The sequence below is a fragment of the Myotis davidii genome, unplaced genomic scaffold (assembly GCF_000327345.1).
Source record: "Myotis davidii unplaced genomic scaffold, ASM32734v1 scaffold2091, whole genome shotgun sequence".
Classification (NCBI taxonomy): domain Eukaryota; kingdom Metazoa; phylum Chordata; class Mammalia; order Chiroptera; family Vespertilionidae; genus Myotis; species Myotis davidii.
This window is the reverse complement of record NW_006282603.1, coordinates 125,146-130,436: the sequence shown is the minus strand read 5'-3', so window position 1 is coordinate 130,436 and position 5,291 is coordinate 125,146. Positions and strand designations below refer to the sequence as shown.

At 54.4% G+C, this 5,291-nt stretch overlaps 1 protein-coding gene and 1 long non-coding RNA gene across 4 annotated transcripts in view; one reads left to right on the top strand and one right to left on the bottom strand.

Annotated features, from left to right (window-relative positions):
• MTHFS (5,10-methenyltetrahydrofolate synthetase (5-formyltetrahydrofolate cyclo-ligase)) overlaps positions 1-5,291 on the bottom strand; it is an 88,478-nt gene that overhangs the window by 67,642 nt on the left and 15,545 nt on the right. The window contains exon 1 of one of the 3 annotated variants that reach the window (XR_001512983.1): positions 1,093-1,555. The exons of 1 other annotated variant lie outside the window; for it this stretch is intronic. The gene's annotated coding sequence lies outside the window, so the exon portion shown is untranslated. Of the gene's footprint in view, positions 1-1,092; positions 1,556-5,291 lie in introns of those variants that run through there. One more of the 3 variants, XM_015560592.1, reaches the window with a different exon arrangement.
• Positions 1,116-5,291, top strand: part of LOC107182265 — a 19,355-nt gene continuing 15,179 nt past the window's right edge. Inside the window, exons 1-2 of the long non-coding RNA XR_001512984.1 lie at positions 1,116-1,186; positions 2,535-2,542. This is a non-coding gene — a long non-coding RNA (uncharacterized LOC107182265). The remainder of the gene's footprint in view (positions 1,187-2,534; positions 2,543-5,291) is intronic.

The following is a 5,291-nucleotide window of genomic DNA, read 5'->3' as shown; positions in this document are numbered from 1 at the left end:
ATGGGGGGGGGGGGGCACGGACAGACTGCCATTTTCATATAAACCAGAACCCAACCACCAGAGGAAGAGAGGCTGGGGGTGGTCAGAGGGCAGATCATAAAAGGTCTAAAGCCATGCTAACGGGAGGAGACCTTATCCAGGGGACAACAGAGAGGAGGAGGAGGCTTTGCCCCAGTCACACTTGCACCCGAGGAGGGGCATTCCAGGAACAGGTGATGCCATGGGAGAGAGGACGACAGTGGTGGAGGCTGGTCAGGATGCTCCCCACGTTCTCGATGTTTCTGTAACCAGGGGAGACATGCTCAGCCCTGACTAAGGTCCAGTGGGGAAGAACTGGGGTTTCGGAAAGAAAATACAGAGGGGTTTTTTCTGTTGATAATGTTAACTGGTCAGTCGTATGTGCTTTTTTAAAAATATTTTTTTTATTGATGTCAGAGAGGAAGGGAGAGGGAGAGACAGAGACATCAATGATGAGAGAGAATCATGGATCCGCCGCCTCCTGCACGCCCCACACTGGGGATCCAGCCGGCAACTCGGGCCTGTGCCCTTGACCGGGAATCGAACCTGTGACCTCCTGGTTCATGGGTCGACGCTCAACCACTGAGCCACGCCGGCCCGCCGTATATGCTTTTTGATGGACTTCCTAATCAAGTCATCTGCACACTTCAAAAAGTTGGGTAAACCTAACAGGTGTGGCTCAATGGATGGAGCCTCGGCCTGAGGACTGAAGGGTCCCGGGTTCGATTCCGGTCAAGGGCATGGACCTGGGTTGCGGGCACATCCCCAGTGGGGGGCGTGCAGGAGGCAGCTGATGGATGTTTCTCTCTCATTGATGTTTCTGGCTCTCTATCCCTCTCCCTTCCTCTCTGTAAAAAATCAATAAAATATATATATTTTGAAAACAACTGACAAAAGGACCTGAAAGGAATATAAAGAGAGAATGCTCCCTCCTCTGGGAGTTCAGAATTTGCTCTGAATCTGCGCGCAGTAAAGATGACTCCTAACTAATCGGCTCCTTAAGGCGTCTGGTCCAGCTCGCTGATTTGCGATACAATATTTTTTAAAAAATTATAAAATAAAGGGATTCCATACCTGCAGGAGTAAGTCGGCTCAGGGATGGACCGCATTCACCGCCGCCGTCCCATCCGGCGAGGGGCTCCTGTCCTGTCCCCCCGGCCCCAGTGAGGTCCACACCCGCGGATGTGGCCCTGCCCCGACATCACGTCGCGGCGGAAACGACCGCCAAGCCCCGAGAGCTCGCGGCCCAGGCGAATTTTAAGCCCGGGCGACGCTGAGGCCGGCGTGACCAAAACTCGGAGGGATGCCCGGTCGCTGCCAAAATGACGTGGCCGATGACGTCATGCCGCAAGCAGGCGTGACGTTCAGACGCGGCAGAAGAGACGTGTAAATCCGCTTTGGGGGTGGCAGGCAGCGTGACGTTTCAGCTGGACCTGTGCTGCGGAAGGGATGTGAATCCCGGGCCGATTCGCAGCCATTTTGACGTCGCTCCCCTTCGACAGCGCAGCCGTTAGGACCTTCCTTGCGCCGGAAATGACGCTTTTGGAGCGCGACCCTCGTCTTCGACCTTTCGTCGCGCCAGAATGACTTTTTTGGACCTTGACTACACACACCGGACCTCCTCCGCGACGGAAGTGACGTTGTTTTAATCAGTTCACCTGGTCATTTTGACCTTCTCTGCGACGGATATGACGTCTGTCCAAGCGCCACTTTTCACGGCGCGGGAATGACGTTTATTTGAGTGCGACCGCACCGTCCCGTTGACCTTCCTGAGGATGGAAATGACGTTTAACCCCAGTTGACCTAGGAGCAGCCGCCAGGTTGTTGCATCTGAAATGACGCCGTTTTACGGACTTATTATGTTTTTAGAGAGAGAAGCACCATTTGTTGTTGCACACAGCGATGTATTTATTCCTTGATTCCTGCAGGTGCCCTGACTGGGGACCGGACCCACCACCTTGGTGTACGGGGCTCCAACTCCCCTGATAAATGGCTGGGCCGGAAGTGACGTTCAACCCCATTGGCCATCACAGCGTTGTTTTTTTTTCTTTTTAAAATTTTGTTTTGCCGAAACCGGTGTGGCTCCGTGGATGGAGCGTCGGCCTGCGGACTGAAAGGTCCCGGTGATGTTTCTCTCTCATCAATGTTTCTAACTCTCTATCCCGCTCCCTTCCTCTGTGAAAAATCAATAAAATATATTTAAAAAATAAAATAAAATTTTGTTTTATTGCTTAAAGTATTACAAAGAGTATTACATATGTCTCCCCTTTATTTTTTCTCTCTCGACCTTCCCCTGGCCTCCCCCTACCCCCAGTGTCTTGTGTCCATTGGTTATGCTTATCTGCATGCATACAAGTCCTTCCGTTGATCTCTTACCCCCCAACCCTCCCCGGCCTTCCCGCTGCAGTTTGACCGTCTGTTCGATGCTGCTCTCCCTCTGTATCTATATTTGTTCATCAGTTTATAATGGTCTTGATTATCCATAAATGAGTGAGATCATCACAGTGTTTTTTGAGGTCTCGTCGTGGTGGAAATGACGTTGGAACCCGCCTGACACCGTGGCCAGTGTAACCGGTCCGGCTAAAAAGTCATGTCTGTGATGTGGGCGCTGCTGGACAAAGTCTTATCCGTGTGAGGTCATGCCCAGGTGACCGCCTAGCCCACGCGAGGTTGTGTGGCACCCGACCTGACCGCAGGTCCTTGGAACTAAAAGGGGGCACAGGGAGGGAGGTTTCTGACTGAGCTTGTTGCTGTCTGGCTGCCTCCGTCGGCCTCAGCCTACTGGTCTGTGAAATGGGCCCACAGCATCCTCTGCTTGTCTGCACTCGGGGTGCCCAGAGGCAGACTCAGTGTCCAGGCTCACGTTTCTCCTCACAGCCGGTTATGCTCCGTCTGCACCCTGCTTCCTGCTGGGGTCCCCCTCCCGCCTCCACGTGCAGGCTGCCGGGGTCGCCAGCTTGCATCACGGCCCCCTGCGCCTGGCCTGGCTTCTGCCCTCTGGTTTGGTCTGACACCCTCCGATTGACAGCTCAGCAGGCAAAGCATGGAAATGCTTCACTTTTAAATCTCTTGTAACGTAAGACTAAGTGTTGACATTTTTTTTAGAACTAGAGGCCTGGTGCACAAAATTCGTGCAAGGTGGGGAGTGTCCCTCAGCCCGGCCTGCACCCTCTCCCATCTGGGACCCCTCGGGGGATGTCTGACTGCCGGTTTAGGCCTGATCCCGCAGGCAGTTGGACATCCCTCTCGCAATCCGGGACTGCTGGCTCCTAACTGCTCACCTGCCTGCCTGCCTGATCGCCCCTAACCGCTCTCCCCTGCCTACCTGATCACTCCTAACCGCCTCTGCCTCAGCCCCCGCCACCATGGCTTTGTCTGGCAGGACGTCCGGTTTATCTGCTCTATTTAGCATATTACCCTTTTATTAGTATAGATTCTATTTCTTTTTGTAGTTAAAAAAAATCTTATTGAAGCTTTTTTTTTAAAAAAAATATTGTGAGGACCTGGGACTTGATTCTGGAAGCCCTGCTGGGTGGTACCGCGCACCACGCACTCCTCCCAAGTCAGGCTCCTCAGGTCTGTGCAATGCCTCCTCCCTGCCCAGGTCCAAGGAAGGGGGAAGCCAACACCAGGTCTTTGCTTCTTCGCTGCCCCCATCCCCACCCCCCCAATACCTAGGGGGCATTCCAGGCCTCATCGGGGTTCAAGCATCACCCACTGGCTGGCTGCACACCTCCACCACCACCATGATGGACGCGGGCCCGGGGTGCAGACATCCCTCTCATCAGACATCCCTCTTGCAATCTGGGACCGCTGACTCCTAATCACTCACCTGCCTGCCTGCCTGCCTGCCTGCCTACCTGATCACCCCTAACCTCTCGCCTGCCTGCCTGATCACTCCTAACCGCCTCTGCCTCAGCCCCCGCCACCATGGCTTTGTCTGGCAGGACGTCCGGTTTATCTGCTCTATTTAGCATATTACCCTTTTATTAGTATAGATTCTATTTCTTTTTGTAGTTAAAAAAAATCTTATTGAAGCTTTTTTTTTAAAAAAAAAAATATTGTGAGGACCTGGGACTTGATTCTGGAGGCCCTGCTGGGTGGTACCGTGCACCACGCACTCCTCCCAAGTCAGGCTCCTCAGGTCTGTGCAATGCCTCCTCCCTGCCCAGGTCCAAGGAAGGGGGAAGCCAACACCAGGTCTTTGCTTCTTCGCTGCCCCCATCCCCGCCCCCCAACACCTAGAGGGCATTCCAGGCCTCATCGGGGTTCAAGCATCACCCACTGGCTGGCTGCACACCTCCACCATCACCATGATGGACGCTGGGCCGAGGATGGCAGGAGACTGCAGCCCTTAGTCATTCGCGGCGTGGCATGCTCACAGTTGGGGCGGGTCCTAGCTGCTAGGGGAGATATCACAGGAACACGCCTGGGCCTGGCTGTACTGGAGATGTTACGGAGGCAGGCTTTGCGGGTGGGTGCGTCCAAGGGGGCAGGACAGAAGCCCGCCCCAGGTGCGAAGGCCCTGGACGTCCAGCTGGGTTCCCTCATTCCCCTGGCCCACCCACTCCTGTCACCCCATTTCCTGACCTCCGAGTTCTTGGATTGGCTGCGTAACTTGCAGAACCTCCCCTGCCCGTGATTAGATGAGTAAGAAAACGCAGCATAAACAAACAGCCTTCAAATTAGCTGCCAGGTGAGTGGGTGAGGACGAGCACACGCCAGTGAGTGGGAGGCGTGTGATGCTAACCATTCCTCTTGCAGCCCTCTTTCTCCTTCCTGTCTGAGCCTCTCTGCCTGCCCCCTGGCCGGCCTCCAAGACAGGGAGACTTGGGGGGGGAGGGAGCCCAGGGGCTTTGAAAGGCTTCTGGCTGTACCCTCTTGCTCTCCGTCTTTTTGAAAAGTAAACCACATTTGATGACCCTCTGCTTACAACCCTCCAAAGACAGGTCATTACTTCTCGGAAGAATTCCAAAACCCGTAAGATGTCCATGGAAGCGGAGGTACCGTCCTGTCCCCGCTTCTTTTGTCTCCAGGCTGCAATCCCCTCTCCTGCCCCAGGGCCTTTGCACGCCCTGCTATTCTCGCTCCTTGAAAGCTCTTCTCCTGGCTCTTGCTGTGGGTCTTGGTTTACAAGCTCATCCTGCCCCCTTATGCTCACACAGTACCCTGTCATTTCCCCCCTCAGATACTTTGTCAAGCTTTTTAATTACACTCGAGGCCCTGTGCACGAAATTCGTGCGTGTGGCGGGGGGGGGGGCGGAGTCCTTCAC